Raw genomic sequence first — 23,577 nt, 5'->3', positions numbered from 1 at the left:
ATCCATCCCCAGATGAGGTCACAACCCATGGGTTGGGAATCACTGGTTTAGACAATGAAATGCCACTAAGATTTAAAAGACACTACAACATTGTTCTAAGAGAAGCCAGACACTGAACAAAGATGAGCACTGTGTGATTCCACTCATGGTTAATGTGAGAGATAAAAACCAGACCAGACTCAGAAAGCAGCATAGTTCCTCCTGGGGCACAGGAGAATGAAATTGATGAGCTGGTTATAGATCTGAAATGGTAAGCCCCGGATGCTGTTGCAGACTACAGTTCAGTCCCCAGCCCCAGACTGCTCACATCTCTAACTCCAGTTCCAGAGCGTCCTATGCCCTCTTCTGGTCACACACACATACACACGAGAATAAAGAATAAATATTTGAAAATGGTGCTATGTTTAAAGGGTATGGAAATAGGTTTTGTGAGGATAAAAATGCTGGAGATATTTGTTAAGATGCTAATATGCATAAAGTTTCCCAAATGTGTGTTCAAAATGGTTAGGGTGGTACCATGCGATTTGTATCCAAATTAAAGTCAAGCAACTAATATATCACACACCATGTTTTAAAAAAGACATGCCCTAAAAATATTTGATTACTGAATATTACCCTCAAATTTTTCCTATACTTGTCACATTTTTCATTTTGCCTGAGAATATTTCTTAAAATATTGGTTTGAATTGAAAACTGCTTAAATTTACCTCATGAGATGCTGATATGCACTGAAAACACCTGTATTTAACCTATATAGATTTTTGCCTCTCTAAAAATATTTCATTTTAAAATTCTATTCATTATTTACCTATTATTTTCTGTTCAAGAGCATTACTTATTATTAAAATTGTGTTTATAAGATATAAAGCAATATAAAATTGTGTATATGTTTGATAGCATATTTCATGACATTGTGTGCCTTATTACATAATGTTTAAACCAAGGTAAGCTTTCTGGTCTCCTGAAGCATTTCCTGAGTGAAATTATTTTTGTGGTGAAAATATCCAGATTCCTTCTAGTCTTCTGAAGTGCGCAGCACTGTTACTGATACTCACAGTTCTGAGAGTGGGCTCTGTCATTGGAACAGCCTCAGCTCAGCACAGGTGCTCAGCCTTTCCTATCCCCCCCCCACAGCACTGACCACATCAGCATCTTACTCCAGTCTTCCGTGAAGTCACTTTTCTTTGATTGCATACACGAGGGAGCTCGTTAAGTATATGTATCATTGCTCTGATTCATTCCACTCAACCTTAGGTCTGACTGATTTTCATCTAGGTTGTCAAAAGTGACAAACTTTTTTTGTCATTGTGTATAGGTGCCTCCAGTCTTTTCTATGAACCATTCTTTCCTTCCTAGGAGACACCCAGTTGTAATGCTGAATTGTTTCTCTGGTCACTTACACACATCCATAAATATCTATGCATTCTTTGGGTCTGTTCTCTATTTTTAATTAGAATGCTCAATTTTTGGCTATTGTGTTTGCTGAGAGTTCACATGCTCTGGGTAGTTACCCCTAGTCAGCTGCAAACACTGTAGACCATTTCATAATTTGTCCCTTTACTGTGTTGTTACCTTTGCTATCTATGCACGAGTTTCTAGATACATGTAAATTCCACTTGTCTATTTTTACTTTTGTTTCCTGTGGTTTAGGCTCTTTTCCACATGAAATAAAAAAGCATCTTTTTCCATTTTAGTGTTCCAAAGCATTTTCCCTAGGCTTTTTCCCCCTAGAATCTTGTATGGTTTCAGATTTTACCCTGAAATCTTAATTTGATCTTGAATTTATTTCTATAACTGCAAGAGGGTTCGAGGTTCGTTTACCATGTGTTCGATACTGTATTTTCTCCGGAGAGTGGTCATTTCTCTAGCCACTAGGTCAGAGCACATATTTTCATCATTGGTAAATAAGAGTAGGCCAGGCATGTCTCAATCTACTTTCAGGTACCCCGTGCTATTCTGCTGCTAGGCACAGGGTCCCTGAACATTTTAAAAGCAGCATTTACATTTAATGTTATGCATAAGTTTATTCTAGACCTAAGGGAATTATTTGTCTTGTTCTTGTTTTGTGAAAAAAGAAGAGCAGGTTTTAAAAAATGGGAATTCAATACCATGAACTATCATGTCAATGTAATCATTTAATTATGTAACGTTCTTATAGCCATTTTATTACCCAATTTAAGTAATTTCATTAAAATCATTATTTAAATGAGCAATTAATTGTTTAATTATTTCTATTAAGTTAGGACAGAAAATTCAATATATTTATTACCTTGAGGAAATAAAATACATGCCAAGCTTGATTTTTTTGTAACAGTTAAGGTGTGGAAAGAGGCAGGCATTTTGTCAGACAAGGGGCTCCATGGTAACTGGTCACGAGGGTATCCCTGGATTATGTCCAAGCTCCCTTGTGCAATGCTAGTTAGATGGATTGGTCTTGGGCCATCATCTATACCACTCTAGAATCTGGCCAGATGGACCAGTTTCACTCAGGTGGGAAAGCACAGAGTCAGTCCTCGGGAGAATGCGGGGCCCATGAGAGTCAAAAACCCCTCTGTGCCCCGCGGCTCCTCCAGCAGGCATTACCCTAGTGTGTTTCCAGGGATCCTGGGAAAGTGGGCAGACTCCAAGCTTCCTACAGTAGTTGTTCCCTGCACTCCAAGAGTGAAGTGTCTTCTCCCAGTTCCATCTGCAAGACTTGGGCGAGAGGGGAGGGGGAGTTCCCGAAACCACCCGCTGGACACTAGCCAGGGAAATTTGTTTTCAGAGGAGACCTTTGTGATGAGATGCCCATCCGCATCTGAGTCTGCGCGCTGGTGACGCAGATCGCCACGGTGTGGGGCATGTACAGCAGGGGGAAAAAAAAAGGCTTGTGCGGGTCCTAGCAGATATGCAGAGGCAGCCAAGAGTCAGGCATCTGGGGGCTACATGCAACCAGGAGGGACGGGGGAACGGGAGACCTTCGAGCTAGAAAACCTCCCACTAGCAACTGGACCGTTTGGGCTGCTTCCTCCTGCGGTCCGCAGCTCTGCACACACAGGCGTCCAGGAGGGGTGTGGCCAGCGGACGCTCCGGCGCTGCCACTTCGGGGGAGTTTCTTCTTCTTGCCACCTACAGGCTGGGAGAACCTAGTCCTTTAGTGGTTGGCATCTCCAACTTCTTTCCTGTGGCCTAATGATTGACTGGGATAAAGCAGACATTGCCCCGCCTCCCTAATGATTAGAATAAAGCAGATATTGACCCGCCTCCTACTCTCTATCTCGGTGGTTGAAGGCACAAGGCACAACACGATCTGGTGCCTTTGTGGCAGCCAAGTCGGCCTGAGTGTTTTGGTCCTCACATCCACCCAGGTCCTGGTCCAAACTGAGGCGATGATGAATCCAGTAGCTTTTCTCACAGCATGGGGTCGAGTGATCCCAGCCACCAGCAAGCTTCTGACAGCACCTGAGACAGATTCAGGAGAGCAGAGGCCAGAATGCAGAATCCAGGGCTTCAGCCGTCCTGTTGGCTGCTCTTCCTTCAACCAGGAAGGTCTGTTTCAGCGAACCAAAGAAGGAACCCTGTCCCCAACTTCTCCATTCAGCTCTTCTCACATCCAACTGTTTAAATGAATAAAGATGCAAGCTGATCCGCCCAGCTGATGTGCTCGGTTTGCAGTGCCACTTGCTTTGTCTTTAAGGTGGGGTCCTGCTGTGTGACCCCATCTGACCCGGACTCTTTCCCGATCCTTCTTGCCTCAGCCATCCCAGTATGGGTATTACCTGCAGGCACCGACCAAACCTGTGTTTCCTAAGTTCCCAAAGTCCTTCCACTGAGTCTGAGTAGACCTCTCAGGGTCAGGACCAAAGGAGGGGGAACTCAAGGTCTGTGGTACTCCAGGTGAATACAGAAGAGGAAGTAGAGGACCGGGGCGGTGCGGGTTAGATGGGGAGGGAACAAGCGGAAAAGATTGGGAAGACTGGAGGACCAGAAAAGGCTAGTGGGGGTGGGTGGGTAGATGGGTAGGGGTGAGGCGGAGCTGGAGTTCTCGTAGTGCCTGTTTTCCAGGGGATGGCCGCTAGAGGGAGACATACTGGGCAGTACAGGTGGAATAAAAAAGGAGCCGGCTGTCTGGAGGAATTTGTCGTGATGTCGCTTTAAAAGGCTTCAAGTGACTACAATGAGGGGAGCCCACAGAGGAGGAAAGCCAGTAGCACCTGGCTTTCGCCCCTCAGGTTCCTCTGGTGTTGAGGTCTTGTGTTCTTCGCCGTCCTCAGGTTACTATTAGGAGTCGACAGGGACGCTTGACAGGGCGCAGACATTAAGGATGGAGCTCTGACCATCTTGCCTTTTCCTAAAGCGGATTAAGAAAACGCGGTAGAAATGGGATTTTTTTTTAAATTTTGCCTCCCCGATTATGTACGCAATCTCTGCTTACTCTGCATCTTTAAAATATCACGTCATGGTGCTTGAAAACGTAAAACCAGTGTGAAACGGGCTCTATTTTACACGTATGTAAAGGTATTTTCATTCCTCACAGCCAATTTGGAAATTGCTACGGAAACCTTGGAATACGTCACTTAACGCAAGCTGTTATTTTTTTTTCCTTTCTTTCTTTTTAAGGAATACTACTCCCCCCTGCAAAAGCTCTTAAGTCACTGATGAGTGTCTGAAAGTAAGTGGCCATGTGTCTGGGAAGCTGGATGCGTGTGTGGGACGTTTGAACACGTGAACATTTTCCACTTACAGTCCCTGGGTTGCCAAGTAGGCAGCGGGGGCTGCGGGAAGTTACCGTATTATCTTCACGGAGGGTTTCAAGACCGGACAGCCTAAAATCTTTTTTTTTTTTTTTTTTTTCCTGTTAAGCTAAAAAGATGCCTCGGTGGGTTTGAGCTCGGCCAAATGAATCAGCGATGACTCAAGAGCAAACCAGAAAAGTGTGTTTTCCCAGAACCAGGTGTTGAGCGCCCGGGCGACCCAGTCAGCGGCGCGCGCGCACAGTGGCCAGAACCGGGTCTCAGCTCCATCAGCGCAAAGACGCGCGGTGCCGCCCTGCAGGACCCGTGGGCCTCGGACCCCGTGCGCCATCCGCGCTCCCACCCCCACCCCCACCCGGAGCCCGGGGCTCTCCGCGGCTGAGTCGGCCGGCCGAGCGCTGCAACCGGTGGGGCGGGTAGACCTGGCGCTCGCCCCGCGGGCCCGGCAGCCTCTGACGTCCTCTCGGGCCTTTAAAGGAGTGGGTCGCTGCGCAGGAGACTCGACTTTGGAGCTGTCCCTTTGCTGGAAGGGAGAAAGCCGCTCCGCTCCGCTCCAGCAGGCGACAGCTCGGACGCCGCTGTGGCCGGGCACTGCGTAGGGTCTGGTTCTGATCAGCGCTGGGTCCCAGCATCCTAGGCAGCCGGAGTTGCGTTGCCACTCGCGCCTGGCAGTGAACCTTAGGCGTCCCCGCGCCTTCCGCTGCACACGCAGATCAAGGACCGCGAGGTGCGCCCGCGGACGCCGGTGGAGCACAGAGCGGTCTCCCGAGCTCAGGTGCCTGGTGATTTTTCTCCGAGCCAGGCAAGGCGCCTCGGTGAATCTGCACCTGCAACTTGTTTGGTTTCCTCTCCCGCAGCGTGCGGGTGCAGCGGCAGCATCAAAGTTTCTCTGCCTTCCCCGGGAATCCGCGGTTTGAATCGATCCTTCCCGCGCGGTGTCCCCAGGCCTGCTGGTGAGCGGATTGCCGGGCGCGCGAGTGAGAGGTGCGGCACGAGCGGCAGCGTGGTCCTGGCGAGCACAGGGAAGGAACTGCGGCCGGGACTCCCCGGGTGACCCTTTGCGGCTCCACTGAGCTGGGTGAGAGCGAGAAGAGGAGCTACACGGTTGAGGGACTCGGGTGCAAGCACAGTGGATGTTAATCACCTTGCTGATTGCTTCTCAATTGGGAACAAGTGGAGAGCTCAGCGCGGGGCAGGCACGCTCTGCGGGACCTGGGCTCCACGGCAGGGATCAGTGCTGCTGTGCCTGCAGAGGCTCAGAGAGAGGACGCCGCGGCGCTCGCCTGAGCCTGAAGGTAGGCGATCAGTTGGGATCCCCAGTCCCAGGCCCAGCTCAGAATTCAAAAGCCAGTCTGTTTTTCTGAAACCTGGTTCTCACCCACCCCTCTGCTCGCTCACCACTTCTCTTGGGAACCCAGAGCACCCACGAATTGGCGAGGCACGACCTCCACTGCCCACCGGAATGCTCAGTGACCCCGAGATGAGGGTCTTGAGCAACCCAGAGAAGTTGATACTTTGAGATTTCGGTGATGTTTAACTTGATTTGATATAGTTTATTGAAAGACGTGTTTCCTGTGGGTAAGAATTATGGGAAATAAATGTCCCTCTGATGTACGGCTGCTAGCACAGCTCAGCATCTCCTTCCTTCTTCCCCAAAAGTTTCCCTGTAGCAAGTTTTCGTGAGGTCCACATGAAGTCAATGGAGGCATGAGGTTTCCATACTGGCAGGCAGAAGGAAGATGCGGCTTTTTAAAAGGGTAGGATAAAGGACATAGTGTGTTCACATTCTCTCTCTCTCTCTCTCTCTCTCTCTCTCTCTCTCTCTCTCTCTCTCTCTCTCTCTCTCTCTCTCTCTTTCTCTCTCTCTCCCTCTCTCATAGACACACACACACACACACACACACACACTTCTGCAGTGTGCAGAGTACAAGGCATAGTGATAACCTTTTCTGTTTCCAGACTTAAAGGTTTTCTTTTTAATTTAAAATTTCAGACTTATCAGTTAAGATTGGTAAGTAGTAAAAACAACTTTAGATAATTTTGTGGCAAGACCAGACTAGGTATATGCGGTAGAAGTTCATACACAGTGCGTAACCAAGCTGGACTCTTGTATAGTAGCTAAAAGTATAAACGGTCCCAAAAGGCCAAAACCACTGTCTCACTTTGGGAATTGCTATTTTTAACAGTGGGGGGGAATTTAAAAGTCAGACTGGATGGATAGAGTTAACTTTCAGGAGGTGGCTTATGGGAAACCAGGACTTGGTGCTTCGGAACTACATATGGTAATCACTGGAATAAATGAACTAGTTAGTATTCCAAGCTTGCAATGCTTGGCTCCACAGAGAGACTGCTGTTACATTTCATTTCCAATCTCATTTGTGGTAATAGAATAATGTTGGATGGGTTTATCTACTTCCTCACGTGTGTGTTGTCAATTCCAAGATGCCCTGCAAGGCAGAGACGCAGGAGGTCTAAGAACTGGCCTTTAAACCTTTTCCTCTTCCCAATAAGTGCCCTTACCTGGACTGCGCCCCTCTCCCCTCTATTTCTCCTGCTCTTTCTCGTGCCTTCTCTACCCTCATTGGTTTTCATTTACTCCCATGGCTTGTAGCTTTCAGTCAGTGTCAAGACCATGAACTTCTGATCATGTGTTCTTCCTCATAGAGCAGCTCAAGAGTTAGGAGTTCCCTGAGCAGCTTAATACTTGGGCAGTGCCTTTCACAGATACTGAGAAGGCAGCCTTCTGTGGCAGATGTGGTCTATAGAGGAAGGGAGAGTAGAATTCACAGGAGGTCATGCTAAGCTAGAGACATGGACTGTACTTAGGGTGAATTGAGCCTGGAAAGGGATGAGAATTGAAGCCAAACTAGGAAAGGTGTGAGTGTGATGGTGTGTGTGCACTCATGCATGCGTGCAAAGTGTGAGTGATCTTCAGCAGGAGTTAGTCTTATGTGGGATGTCTCTGAGGAGATGTAGCCCAAGGTGGATCCATAACCAGAAAAGAGTTGAACCTCCCACGAAAACAAGCGCTCCTGTGCAGCAATCAATTTACAAATAATAAATGATTCATTCTCAAGAGTAAACTCCTGAAGTGGAATAGTTATTTTCTATCTGTTCATTCCTGAGGCTGAAGGACAACTAGACCCTAACACAGAGGTTCAGAAATTTCTGATTCACTGGTTCCAGTTTAGCTCCTTGGGTGACACTGATGTCCTACCTCAAGAGACCTCCTGTGACCAGTATAGGCTTAGTGCTGATGGACCTGCTTCCCATGAGGGAATGTCAGGTTGTGTTCCTTGGACATGCTTATCTTCTTGAATTTACCTTGTGTTCCCTTGTCTACACCATGGACCTTCTGTCAATCCTGTGGGGAGGTGACTATTCTCCAATACTAATGTATCATATGTAACCAGTTTCAACACATGACAAGTTTTTTAGTGTATGGATGAGCCTGTATAAATGAAAGTTGATCAAGATACTGATGGCGATAACTATAAATGTATTGAGGAGTCTGACGAGAGGACAATTTGATCAATATATTGATGAGCATGATTATGTAATAACTGGAAGTAATGATTGGGAGTTGTGTTGTATTGAGTAAGAACACGTTTTTAAGTATTTTAAAACTGATTGTTTACATTTTTTTCTTAATGGGGAAGAACAGTTAATGTAACTTCTGTGACAATATACAAACGGACATTATAAATACCCAAAATACCAACAATCAGTTTTTGTCTAGGAATATCTCCTCCATTAATAGTAAAGCTTCAGGAAGACAAAAGTAAGGAGAATGCTCTAAGGGCAATTGGGCACACTGACATTTCTTTGGTCTGTTTTGGCATTTTCATGAAAGTCATCAGACCTTCCACTGTCCATCCGAAGTAAACAGGTCACCTTATACTGTGGTATTCTATGTGGTGTGCAGGCTAGGCAGTGTCAATGCTATTTGCTTAACACTGACTTCTTATGGGATACTCCTTTTGTGGAACTCACATTTTGTCAGTTGCAAGCTCTTGTAGATTTCTACCACAGCAGACATTACATAGTAACAACGCAGGAGCACATGTGGAAATAGGATATCTGTGTGTGTGTGTGTGTGTGTGTGTGTGTGTGTGTGTGTGTGTGTGTGTGTATGTGTCTAACACACATGTACACATGGATGCCACTTTGTAAAAGTGAGCTTACCCGGAGTGCCACATGCTCTATCTATCTGAGGCTTGGTTGGTTAAACTCTAACTCTATGTGCATCTTGAATTTACTTTTTGAAAGTATCTGGTGTGCTCTAATGAGATGTGCCTTCTCAGAACTACTTAGAGTAGAAGTTTATTGGTGAGTTTAGTGTTCTGTTGAACCTCCAGAGACCTCTTTAGATGTGTGGCAGTTGGTGCTCTAAGAAACTCTGCGAAGCTGGGAATCTGGGAAGGAAATCATGGAAGGAACTAGCTTAATCCTGACAAGGCTGTCTAAGTGGGAAGGAGGGCTGCCTTTTTTTCTTGTGCTAACCCAGCACAGGAGTGATGAGTGATGAGAAGAGGGAATGCTATGGAGGACTGCCGACACTGGTGCCTTGGCAAAGCGGCTTGGGTAAACAGAGAGATAGCCCTGATCGCCAACAAGGTTCCTTCCATGCATGCAATATGAAGGTGCTTGTGTTTGTGGGTATCTACACACCCCTTCCTCCCCACCCATGGGGCGGAAGGGAATTGCCACATGGTGGCACTATTGTGAAGCCTACGATTCTGAAAATGTCCATGCTGATACATTTTCAGCTGAAGTTAAGCCAACGGTCACAATGGAGTTTTCTCTAATAATGATTTTTCTAATCTATAGCTAATAAGTATTAGGTAAGACATCCCATTATCACTATTGACAAGGTTTTTTTTTGGTTTGGCTTTTAAAGACTTGTTCACTGAGAAGATGAAATCAGGACTCTATCATTTGAGTTCTTTCTCATTATCTAATTAAAAGATGGGATTTATCTCCTCACACTAATTATCGTGTGTGTGTGTGTGTGTGTGTGTGTGTGTGTATGTGTGTGTGTGTGTGTGTGTGTGTGTGTGTGTGTGTGTGTGAGAGAGAGAGAGAGAGAGAGAGAGAGAGAGAGAGAGAATAAATGATGTCACTGAGTTTAAAAGAAGGCATAAGGTCTTTCTGAAGCTGGAGTTAGAGGTGGTTGTGAGTTGCCCAAAGTGGAATCTGGGAACTAAACCCAGGTCCTCTACAAGAGCAGCAAGTGCTTTCAACTGCTGAGCCATCTCTCTGGCCCCAAAGAGAGGATTTCTTAAGATGATTTTTGCATCTAAGAGAGATACCCATTTCTCAATCAATTACAATGTTGTGTGCATTCTCCCTTCTCCCTTAGGTTCTCCAGATTAAAATGGCTCCTCAAACACACCCCCTCTGTGTTTACATTGAGTTCATAATGCTACCTCAAAATTAGGTGTATCCATTCAAACTAATACAGTATCAGATTTCTTAACAGGTTTGCATTTCATTTTATAAAGACCCACTAGAAAAAGGTAAATCTTAGCATGTACCACTTGTATTCAGATACTTGAATAAGACCGATTACCAATGCATCACAGCCAACAAGTGGCTTGCTCATAAGGCCAGCTGTTGAGTCTTTTAGACATCTGGGGACTTCACATGGCATCCCTAGAGGACTAGAGCTCATCCAAAGCCTTCAGGTTAAAATAGGAAACAAGGATATTTGTGAAAACTCAGCTCTGAGCAATGTGAATAGAACATTACCATTGACAAATCCAGACAGTAGACCATGGGAGTGTGTTATATGCCAGTCCTCTGGTTTTGTTTTCTTGCAGACTGCTGCAGTTTCCAGTGGGGTCAGACTAGAAGACTTCACTGTATCAAGTCTTAATCCCTCCATGTGACAGGAAGCAGGGGTTTTGGGTTCATACCATATTTTCTTTGAGTGTTAGGAAGTACCTGGAACCAACCTGGAACCAACTAAAAACTTGGTTCCAGGTAAAAAGTGCTTTTTTCTATTACAACCTATAGCTTTAAAACTTAAAAATGAAATATATTTATTTTCTAAAAAGTATATCACCTTGGCCACGTCTTAGCAAAATGTCATACTTTTTGTATTTTATTCTTTATTTTGCTTTTAATTGAAATAGAATTTCATCACTTTCCTCCTCCTTTCCCCTTTTCAATCCTCACAGCTACCCTCCCCCAAGCCCCTTCCATGTTCCCACTACTCTCTGGTTGCTAGATCCTTTATTTCTTTTAACCACTATGAAATAAGGGTTATTTTTTTCGAGCCTCTATAGATTCATCTTTTTCTAACCTTACTTTGTGAAGCAATATAATCTGATGCTATGTTTTTACAATCAAACATATAAGAATTATTCTTCTATCGACAAACTTGCTAAAAAGCCAAATAGTAATATTTAAAGAATGCACACAATTTCAGCAAGCACTACTTTTGTTCTGGATTAAATATGGTGTGTGCCATGGGGGAGGGCCTAGGCCCTGCCCCAAATGATATGACAGACTTTGAAGATCACCCATGGTAGGCCTCACCCTTCCTGGGGAGCAGTAAGAGGATAGCATAGGAAGTTGGGAGGTGGGGGCAAGGTAGGAGGGGGGGAGAGGGAACTGGGATTGACATGTAAAACAAGCTTGTTTCTAATTTAAATAAAAAATAAATATGGTGTGTGTTTAACCAGGGGCATATTGTCATTGGTATTTAAAGCACTGTGGATTGTGACATAGAGGTCACATCTGGTGTGTAATAGGGAATCAAAAACCCATCACGATCATCACATTTACAAAAATTTAGGTGTATTTGATTAAAAACTACGAGGGATAAGTGTGACCTATGAGGACATGTGTTTAGGTAATGCATATATAATATTTAAAATAAGGAGATGGTCAGTGAGACAATAGCCCCTACCAACCTTCCATGTGAGAAAATACTGCTAAGTTAGGAGGTCTGACTTACACAAAGGAATCAACTTTTTGAAGAAAATTTGCAAAGTTTCACAAGGAAACCACTGTAATGGTCTTTATAATACCTAAATTGACATCATTTTGTAGTTACAGAGAATATTGCATGTGGCCACCAGGTTTAATAACATTTTGCATCTAGAAATGTGTGCCTTTCTTCATGATGAAGAGTCAGGGACATGTCTTAGAAGACTTTAACATAAAAGCTAATATTCTTTTGTAAGGATTTGTTTTATTTTTTAATTAATTAATTAATTTTGTTTTTCTAGACACGGTTTCTCTGTGGCAAGGCTGTCCTGGAACTAGTTCTTGTAGACCAGGCTGGTCTCAAACTCACAGAGATCCTCCTGCCTCTGCCTCCTGCATGCTGGGATTATGTAGCGTGTGCCACCACTACCCGGCAATTTGTTTTATTTTTAATTGGTGTTTGGATGTGTGTGTGTGAGCATATGAGAATGTGAGTGCAGTGCTTATGGAGGCCAGAAGAGGGCACTGATTCCCCTGGAGCTGGCGTTATAGGTGGTTAGTCGTAAGCGTCTGTAAGTGGGTATTAAGTGGCTACAAGAAACTGAACTCATATCCTCTACAAGAATACTGAGCACTCTTACCTGCTGAGCTATTCCTGCCCTGATATACAATATTTTTGTATTCATAAAATAACTAGAGACTTAAACCCCAAAGTTGTGTGTATACACACACACACACACACACACACACACACACACACACACCTTTCTTTGGGATATATATGTGTGTGTGTGTGTGTGTGTGTGTGTGTGTGTGTGTGTGTATGTGTATCTATTTGTGCATGTATGTATGAAATCTACCACCCTGAAGCATTTTTAGATCACTCCTTCGAGATAAGAATCACAAATTCAGGAGGATTTATAATATTTGTTTCCTTGTTGGGAAGAGATTCACATCAATAAATTAGAAACTGTATATGACTCCTATATTGCAAAGGTGCAATGTGGGATTTTGAATAAATGGCATCAAATAATCTCAAGAGTTTGGATCAACTTTGCCAAAGTCAACTTTTACCAGAAGGAATTTTCAATTCTGGTAAACTTTTCACACATATTAAGGTTTAAAAAAATGTTTTCCCTGACAAGCTTAGGTTTTCTGTTCTTGGAAGCCAATCATGTAAATATTTGGTGTTGTATGTTTCTTCACTAAGGCAGAAATCCCTGCTTTTGCCATTTAAATCACAAGCAGGGTGGCTTTAAGACATGGACCTGTCATGGTGGGAACATTGTTGCAGGTGTTATCTCTTTCTGGGGAGGACATATAGATATGCTGTGTGGACAGGATGCCTGTAGAGCCCGCAGACAGATTGTTTGCACATGGAAGCACTTATTTTTTAACTGAACTGCACACTCCACTGAGCTCCTTTCTGCTTTGTAAGTTCAAAAGTCCTTTCAAGTTTATTTGTCATCATGTTAAGCATTTTCTCTTCTTGGGCATTCCTCAGATGGGGCTTCCACTCGGCTCCATTCTTCATGTCACAGCTGTTAATACATATGAGTTCAGGGTATAAGGCCGGTAGTTGGGCTTCCTGACTTCCAAGGTTATTCTGAAATTTATCTCTTAGAGCTCCTTTCCTCACTGACTGTGTCTCACAAGTGCCTTAAGACTTCTGGGAAAGAATTCAAGTAGAATTCAAGTATGGCAATGTTTAACACAGGTTTTTAACTCTGAATGCTATGAACAACTGTTTTCTGGGGAGACTGGGAGAAAAATATGAAACAAATATGAGTTGTTGGCAGTTGGATGTGAATATACATGGATTCATGTACATATGTGTACACCAACACATACTAAAATGAAAATACAGATGACATTGCTCATAATATATGTACATCAGCATATATTAAAATAAAGATACAGATGACATGGATTATAAGCTTCTGCAATTAGGGTAGTTTCAGGAATGTCCCAGCTTCCACAGACTCACAAATGAAACATTGCAACAAATACACCTGCCTTAGACACCCAGGAGAAGGAAACAGAAAAAAAATTTCCTGGCTGAATTTTCCAAATGAATGTCTACTTCAATTACAATCAAAAGAAACACATTAGCAAATGGAGGGTGTTCATTGTTTCTGTGGCCTTGAATAGCTACAATAAGTACAATAAATACCAACATGAATAAAACCATCTTGAACTTCTTTGGGAAATGTATTTGCTTTACATCGTTATGCTTGTTGAACATTATCTGAAATGAAACCCCAGCTATTAGAAATGATTGTGTCTCTTGTCATGAGGACTCTGCGTTCTATTCTGATCTCATTAGAATTGTATTTACAAGAGTCACATGCCTTCTTCCATTTGTTTTTTTTTTCAGAACAAAACAATGTCCTTCAGGCTTCTTTATTGTTCCATTGCATCGATAAAAAGTTAGAGTAAAATTAACTTAAAAGTTGTAAGTGGAAAATAAACTTCTAGAATTGGGTTGGGTTCTAAAAACTGCTTTAGAGGGAAGAGCGATGTTTCTTGGAGATCAGGTCATCTGTCCTGGGATTTCTGCTGGAATGGCTTACCCAGGGCCATGATGAACTAAAGGATGTACCATAATCAGAGCTTCCCTGACTTAAATAAGCACCATCAGACAATTGTTGAGGAAGAGTTGAAAGAAAGGGAGTCATAAGATGATTTTAATGGAAAACAATGTAGAACCAACAGGGTTCTCTGGACATGCGTGTGCTGATTGTGGGGTATACAAAGCCTGGGCCTTCTTTCCAGAAAGTTGGAAGCTGTGTGTGTGTGTGTGTGTGTGTGTGTGTGTGTGTGTGTGTGTGTGTGTGTGTGTGTGTGTGCGCGGGCCTGTGTGTATGGTTTTCAACAGGAAAGCATGAGGTTATTCCTGGACTCTTGTGAATACCATGAATGCTATTTTCACATTGCATTGTTTGTGGTATTTGTGATGAATACTTCAGCTTCTTGAAAGAGAAGTGTTATTAATATGAGTGTGTCATAGCGTAAATCTCTGTGGGAGGTCTAGTTAGACTCTTTGACTTTAGAACTTATAAACACATTCATTCTATTTGTTCTACTCCACACTTAGTGAATAATGCCACAATGCAGAGCCAAAACAAAGGGACACATGTCTTAGATAAGGATCTCTGTGACACACATCCCACTCAGTTCTATTTACAAATTAATAATTTCTTTTCCAGCTTAACTCTTCCTTGAAGAATACCATGGTGTCAGCCACACATCTCTTGATAAATGTAGGCAACATTTGCATCTGAGAGGGTTTATTTGGGGAACTGTGGAGTTAAGGATTTCTAATTATTTGTAATGTGTATAAACTGAAGATTTGTGGAAGCTGGCAGTGCAACCCACTCTAGGACAAGGCAAGATAGGTATCTTCAAGCAGAATGTTCCAAGAGCACTAGAAAGGAACTGCATGGAAATTGGAACATAAAGGAAGCATGTAGCATGATTTCCTAGTGGCTCCCAGTATGTCCCATTGAGAAGTCTCTTGTATAATTGCAGGTTGCTTCTAACTGGCAAAATCCAAATTCTATTTTCTGTCAGCATCACCCCATACCTGGCTAAGGTTGCTTGTGTTTACAAATGCAGCAAGACTGACATCACCAAAGGATGCGCTGGTTTTGCTTGTTCAGGAATTCTTCAGGCTTGTGTCCCATTCTAATTTAGTGTATTCACCACCCTTTAGCATGTTCAGGTACACATGGAAAATTAACCACCATAAACATGTAGGGGCCAAATATCCTTATGTTGCCAAAAATCTCTGTTCTCATCTATGTTCTCTGACACAAGCAAGCACACTATTTGAGAGACATCTACTTCTCAATTCATCTCAGAAGTTGAGTAACAAATAGCATGGTTCATTCTTCCCGGATTCTTGAATGCAGTTCCTTTGCTACCCCACCCATCTGCTGAGGTGTAGCTGGGATTCTGCTATAACATGCCTCACTTCTTGGTTCACATTTCCAAATCACTCACAATAGCTATTCTTTATAATTTCAGTGTAACACACCACATTTATGGAAAGCCGAAGCATAAAGAAAATGTTACTGATCCTACCATTAAACAGTACCCTTGTTCATTTCAACAGCCTGCAATTCTTTTCCATTTAAATAAAAGGAATGATTTTGTTATTAACAAATGTACTAGAAACATTTTGTGGCAATTCTTGTATTACTCAATGCTTTTATCAATATTAAATCAGATTGAATGTGTAATCAATTGAATTAGACTCACTAAATGTGTTTTATTAGTAATGTGCATAATTCTCTTTAAAGTTGGTATTTCACAGGCTGGAAATGTCACTCCATTGGTAGAATACTTGCTTAGTTGCAGGAAGCCCTGGGTTTGATCCTCAGCACCACATGAAACTGGATATGGCAGTACACAGTTATAATCCAAGCATTTTAGAGAAAGGGGGTCAGGAATTCAGGGTTACCCTTGGCTACACAGACAGTTCATGGCCAGCCTTAGCTACAGGAGATCTCTGAAAATAACAAAGATATTTCTTTCAACACATGTGAGCTGATTACCTTTGTTGTATAACTTGGACTTAGTGCCCCCCCTTTCTTTCAAAGTTTGGGAAGTTTAGAAAGAACAAAAAATGTTTCTTCATGGCATTAACAAGCTATGGTAGAATAACTAGTTACTGTCTCTCCAGTTGTAATTGTTATCAGTGACTTGGTGACATCTTGATGTGCCAAACGTAATATGTTGTCAGCTTTACAGGACTGCCAAAATGCTTCCAAAACAATCATTAGATAAAATTTTATATCTGTTATTTTCTCAGAAAAATTTCCTGTTGTTAGGGATTATTGCAGCAGCAATCTCCTATTTGCCATCACGGACATCTTACCGTCCTACTGTTTATTCACACTGTTTTGAAATATGAGCTTTATTTTTGAAATAGGACAATTTTCATTAGCACATCTGAATTTCTGAATAGAAATTGATATTTTACTCTTTGTTAATATTTTTCATGATTTGGATTTTTCAGTTCAACTTTTGGTAGAATAAGGTGTACATTTATATTTTAATTGCTTCTTGTTCTAGGTCTTGCCTTTAAATATTTGCATAAAAGCACCCCCATTATATAGTCATTTGCATATTCAAACCATCTTCTTTTTTTCAGTTTTGTTTTACCTTTGATTGTAGCTGAGCTGATTGCATTAAAATATTAAAAACTAACTGGTGTCAATAAATTCCTTAAATAACCAACCATCTACTGACTGCTTGTTGAATGGCTTAATATCTAATGTTAAAATTCCAGTTCTGAGCTGGGTGTTGGTGGCATACACATTTAATCCCAGTACTCAGGAGACAGAGGCAGGCGGATCACTGTAAGTTCGAGGCCAACCTGGTCTACAGAGTGAGCTCTAGGACAACCTCCAAAGCTACACAGAAAAACCCTGTCTCAAAAAGAAATGAAACAAAAAAAATCCAGTTCTGAATTAACCTTGAGGACTTCTGTTAAATGAAAAGTCATTCCACGAGGCTTTGAAAAACATAATTTGCTGTTATTTCTGTAGGCCAGAGTGAATATTTTAATAATGTGATTTTTACAGTGAATAATGTTGTCTTCCTACCTTGATAACTTTAGATTTACAATAACATATTAGAATGATTATTGTACTACTCGTTGAGTCAACTTAGAGAAAAATCAATATAATCACCCTCAAGAGAGCTTTTAGAAATAAGTAAAACACTTTTGTATGTGTAGGCACTGATGTCTTGAGGTTGATTTTGCACAACTATATATATTTGCAAACCTTTAACATCAGTATGAAAATATTATTTCAAGGCTATTCAAATTTGTTCCTTGAATATAAAACTGTACTGTTTTTATGAGGAAATTTCCTTAAGATGAAGGAGCATTTTGAGACATTTCACCATAGGTCACTTTTGATATAGGAGTATTATGAAGATAAACCTGCCTACTAAAAGCATCTCTATGTCCTGCTTCACTGCCGATGTATTTAAAACAGCAGAAGGAATTCCTTCACGGTCCAGTATCTCACTGCTGCATAGTACCCCTGCAGGTCCACCAGATCTTGTTAATGCTTCCCGATGAAACAGAAAGAACAGCTATCAAATTAATGAATATGATTTAATCCTCTACAATCTCAAAACATGATAGATTCCAAAGTTTTCCCAGTTTCTATTTTAAAGAGGAATGCAGGAAATTAAGAATCACTATTTTAGGTAATTCTGACTACTGAATGATGCACACTTGACACTTTAAGATTTAAACAACATCAACAAAGACTTAAATTATTCTATAAACCTTTTCCTTTCTTACTGGGAAAGGGCATGTAGCATGTTTTGTTGAATACCATTTTGATCAAGGAAGGACTGAAGAACATGTGGGAATTAAAGCTGGTGTGGTGTCAACTTTGTCCCACGGAAATGAGGGTCTTCTCTATTTTGATGAGCTGTATGAATAATACATTGTAGGTGGAGGCAGGGGAGAATAATGTTAGGATCTTACGAGTGGACATTTTAGAGACCTATTCAAGGTACTTGGTTTGTACAGCATTTACAGGGTGGAAATGTAGAAGAAATGAGGGTCCTGGTCACCAATATCCCAAATGTGACTACCTCAAAGTGAGTCACCAACCTTCATACTGTAAGACAAGGTTTATATTCTAAAGAAGACAGTATATTTTTCAATAATGCTTTTGTTGTCCCCATTATCTCTCTGTGATCCACAAAAGAAGCTGTTTTTCATCTTTAGGAGTCATTTATCCTGTGTCTCAACCCATTTTTTCTTATATGGAGTCATATATAAAAGATACTAAATACTCTAAGACCAACATTGTTTGAGTTCAAAATATGTGTTTTAGTATTCAAAAATACCTTTTCTTTGTAACTTGCATGAAGTACATAGGAATGAGGTCACTCATTTTTACATTGAATTTAAGTATATTGGGAAACCACCTAGAATTCCTTTTTGACAATATGTTGATGGTTTTTTTTGGCCAAGTTGTTTAATAATCAGGTTGTTGTCACCCATAAATACTCAGATAGCTAGGATATTTGGTGGCATACAGTCTTCACTTTGGGTCACAAATGACTCTTAAGACATCTTCAAAATTAAAGTCTCATCACATTACTCAAGAGGTGACACCAGATTCTAAACAGTACATTTAAAGCTCCTAAGCCAATATAACAAAGGGAGAGATCTTAGCCCTTCATTTAAATAGAAATGGGAGTGAACTGGACTGCAGTATTTAATCAAAGTATCTGTAGTTGAAATGATGGGTACTTACATTTCCCATTTCCTAAAAAGTGATAGTATTTTCCAGTTTTATCCCAGTTTTTAATCAAGTTTGAAAGTTAGAGAAGGAAACCAGCCAGTGAAAGTCATGAGAAGCCAGTTTAATTCATGAATGATATATAGACTTGAGGGTCTTCTCTGTATCACAGAGAAAGCTTTATATAAGCTCAGTTTTGTTAAATAACACTGAACTGCTTTTTCACTTTCTGGTACACCCTGATAACGATCTCCCTGCCATATGTAGAGCTACATCTTTCCTTCATGTAGAATCAGCTGTGACATCTTCAGGAAGAGTGTTCTGAATTAGAAATGCCTTTCTTGTTGATGTCTGTGGAGATTGACGGTATGAAATGCATAGCACTTGGAGAACATGTTGTGTTTTTTTGTGATTTAAGGGTGTTTTAAGTTTTTTACTCTTCCATGTCAGTTTAATCATTTATGACATCACATAAGTCTAGAATATTCTACTGTTCTAGTTAACATTTGATGTGTCTAAAGCTTATTTTCTAAATATAACCTTATAGAACAGTATTTGTCCTCAGATCATGTCTACACAGAAGACATCATGGAAAATAATAAGTAAAATGTAGAATGTTAATTTATTCCATAAATTATTATTTTCAATGTATGCTTGGACATAAGTATGCTGGAAAAGAATGGGACATGTTTTTCTTTTTTGAGTTTTGCTACATATTAACTTGATACATCATAATGGACAATGCTGATCTAACTTAAATGTCACAATAAATTATGTCACAGAAAGTACCTATTGTTTGATCCTGATTGCCAAGGAGGGATATATGTGTGTGTGTATACATATACATGTGAATAATTTTTCCTAAGATATATTGAGACCTAGGGAAACTATCACAACCATATTTCTTGGACTTGTATCAGGTCATTGGCTCATACTTTGCAAGAAAAAATCCAAATACTAGCATCAAATCAGGAACCTTTCATATTTGGGCGGATTTAGGTCTAAAACCTGAAGTGAAGGAACTCTATCATTTTTTTCTTGTAAGATTATTTAGTTCCTTCATCTTTCTGTGTCTGTACAGTGATATAACTAACAAACCCTGAGGCTACTGCAATAGCAGATTTCCTAAGCACAACTACTCAGAGGAAGTATGTGATCATTTTTCATCAGAAGTTAAGTTGGAAAGCTCTGATTACATTTCACCCTTCAGTTCTTCATGTTCCTGGGTAAGACATTCAGGCAGGAATCCCAGGACATAAGATCTGACCTCTGAGAAACATTGCTCTTCCTTCCCCTAGCACAAATATTTTATTGTCCAAAGACTCTCCTGAAACTGGTTCCTGGTGATTGTGATCCACCCAACATGTATTCTGGGAAATGAGTAGCAATTTTCAACTGAACATATTTATGTGACATGATGATTTTTTTTCCTTTTTTATTTTATTTTCCAGTTTAAATTTAGATAAGAAACAAGGTTGCTTCATAAGTCAGTTCCAGGTCCCTCTCCCTTTCCCTCCCCTCCTCCCGTGCCCTCCTCCCAACCCCCCCCCCCCGTTATCCCCTCATTCCCCCAGGGAGGGTGAGGCCCTCCATGGGGGTGTCCATAGTCTGTCATTTCATATAGGGCAGGGCCTAGACCCTTCCCCAAGAGTTCAGGGTGAGAGTGCACCTCACGTTGTTCTATGGGAGTCATTTTTAAATATGACCTAACAGTGATGTAGACTAGGGCAATTCACCACTTGAACTCCTTCACAAAATATACAATAGACCATTGTAATGGTAGTCACCACACCACGCTGTGGGCCACTAGGACTCATCTCTTCCAACTCCACACAGCGGCTTCCAACCCTGATTATGTTTCTTGGTCCTTGTTCTTGTTGCTTTAACACCAACACATATGCTTTAGAACCAGGGATGAGCAGGAAATGCTATTGGGAGTATCTTGACCATAGACGCTTCATAATCTTCTAAATTTTAAATAAAATAATTGTTTTATTTTTTCATAATAAGGTATTATGCAGATAGAATGATGTAACATTTAAATCTTTAAGTTCGGGTTCTTTAAGTCACATAAAAACCTTCTTAGTATAGAATCAGTTTCAAAAGAAACTGATCCCCATCTATGCTGGAATGTTGGCTGGCTTAATCTTGTACTGGCAAAGGTAGCAGGTTCATGAGTGCAGTGGTCATTTCATGTCCAGAAGACAATGACTCTCACCACCTCTGATCTACTTTTACTGCCATGGAATAGGATGTTATCAGGGTGGTCTGGCATGAGTTGAATGGAAGATTAGGGAAGGAATATGATAAAAATACATCATAGTTAGTATCAGATTCTCAAAGAATAAAGATAATGTAAAAATAAACAGGACTGCAATTACTGGATGTATGGACATTTTGTGAAATCAAGAACAGTTACAGATGACCAAGAGTTTTGTTTCAGCAGTACACAGCATCCCCAACCTAAGTGATACTTTGGTTTAAAACTCAGTTTCTTAATAATGAATCTGCTCCCTCTTTCCCTTATTATATTATCTTGACTGATGTTTGGCTGAAGTTCCAAAGAATTAGGAAGGTATCCCAGCATGAAAAGTTATATATGTAGAGTTTTCATGTTTAACAGATTTCACTGAAATTTAATGACTCAAAAGTCAATAACCCATGGATGATATATATGACAGTTCCATTGCTAGGATCGAGATCATGAGACAACCAGTTCTCACCAGGTCTGGAAATCACTCATAATTCTACACACTGCTCAGTTGTTTCAAAGAAATTTCTTGTCAAATGAGCAATACAGTGAAGGTTTATATATCCATGGGAAGTATGAATTGTAAGTGTCCAAACCCATATCAAAGATGTAGGTCTACTTTGAGCAGGAAACATTTTGAGAAATATCAGCCACAGTTAGAATTCTGTTTTGAAAGACAATACAGTTAGAATTCACTTAAAATTTTACTGAAGATCTGTTTGTAATCATCATTCTCCTAACACTGTAAATGTCAAATGTGCCTGTTATTATAAGCTGCCTGCATCATTATGCCAGCAGTGTCCTTCCCTTTAGGGATCAAACTTTCCACTGTCAACTCCATTAGCTTTCTTCTGTTGGTATAGTTCAGGGATATTTTACTTTGCAATTTTGTGTTTTCTGTTCCTATTTTGAAGTTTGACATGAATGGAAATACTTGGACTTTAATGATCATCCTCTATGCATTCCCCAATCACAACACAATTCATCCGTTTATCCGCATGAGAAAATCTTCATGTATAAGTCTGTAGAGTCACTCAGCCTGTCAAGAACTGGTATTTTAGTTCTGTATCCTCCTTGAGGTGTAGCCTACACTAGGCATTGCCATGTTCACTTATTATTCAGGCTAAGACAGTAGTGTTGAGGAGGCTGGGAGAGCGATGGTTTCATACTCATGACTCCTTCCAGGTATTTTCAGGCTAAGACTGAAGCAACCTAAAATTACTTATATTTGCCTCAAATCTGGCTTTTAATCTGCATGTGTTTCTTTCAGCAACTACTTAAACATGCACAAATATTTCTCATAACCAACAGTGTAACAATGGTATGGAGTTGCACTCTAGTGGCTTATGTCCCTGTATAATTACTTGCTATCTCTTAGGTATTAGTTTTTGATACTTTGGTGGAATGTCTCCAGAGGACTTATTAATTTCAAGCCACCTTTGGAAATTTTCTCCCATGATGGCCGACAAGCAATCAGACAATTCTGCTTCTTTGAGAAGCTAACACAGAGACTTATCTCTGAAACGTTAGCTATTCTCTGCCCTTTATTTCCAGATTTGAGAAATAAATTCTCTTGATTTCTTAAGTCTGAGGCCAGAGGAATAAGTGTCTTCCTCCATAAACCGCATTCTTTATCAGACACAGAGGAAAGCGTGGCCCATAACTATCTCTGCTGTTACATGACTTTTCATTTCTATTTTTAAAATTGAAGTTACCGATTTCTTTCTTGATACATAAATCATGCATGATGAGTTGGAACAGAATAGACAACAGAAAATCGTGAAAAGTATCAGCCATGGCAGAAAACGAAAACAGCATCTTTTAGGAGGTAAAAATATTATTTCTTTAGTTTCTTTAAATATCAAAAACTCACTGAAATGCATTTTCATAAAGAAACCGTTCTTTAAAATGGACCTGTGTTTCCTCCTGGATATCTTAAATATGGATATTTGGGTCACTGAGTGTTTTAAAGCAAGCATTTCATTTCTTAGTTTTCAATAATTAGCAATTATAAATTTGGACATTTTATTGATTTCCATTATTGTCTTCTAATGAATGGGTGAAATAAATGTCCCTGTGTTTAAATCAAAGCACACATCCAAGATTTTTCCCTTAGGCATATATTTCCAGTTGCAATATTAAGGCTTTTAAATGATACTTTTCAACACACCTTTTCAAAAATTGGAAAAATTCATGTATGTCTTATTTAATAAATTCCATCAACTATATTTCTTATTTTAATTATATACAAGAAATGCATATATAACTAGATTAAAGCAATTGGTAAAATGATTAACAGGTTGACATGGTTTAAAGGGGTATTACTTATAATTCTACGATCATGTCCTATCATGTCTATAGATCAAGGATGTCTAAA

The 23,577-nt window shown here is 40.8% G+C and overlaps 1 protein-coding gene across 2 annotated transcripts in view; it reads left to right on the top strand.

Annotated features, from left to right (window-relative positions):
• Positions 1–5,316: 5,316 nt before the first annotated feature.
• Pcdh15 (protocadherin related 15) overlaps positions 5,317–23,577 on the top strand; it is a 1,295,283-nt gene continuing 1,277,022 nt past the window's right edge. For both annotated transcript variants that reach the window (XM_040732064.1, XM_040732063.1), the window contains exon 1: positions 5,317–6,028. The gene's annotated coding sequence lies outside the window, so the exon portion shown is untranslated. The remainder of the gene's footprint in view (positions 6,029–23,577) is intronic.

Source organism: Mesocricetus auratus, unplaced genomic scaffold (genome assembly GCF_017639785.1).
Source record: "Mesocricetus auratus isolate SY011 unplaced genomic scaffold, BCM_Maur_2.0 Super-Scaffold_100027, whole genome shotgun sequence".
In the NCBI taxonomy this organism is placed as follows: domain Eukaryota; kingdom Metazoa; phylum Chordata; class Mammalia; order Rodentia; family Cricetidae; genus Mesocricetus; species Mesocricetus auratus.
Note: the sequence above shows the minus strand (reverse complement) of the source record. Positions and strands in the feature narration are given on the sequence as shown.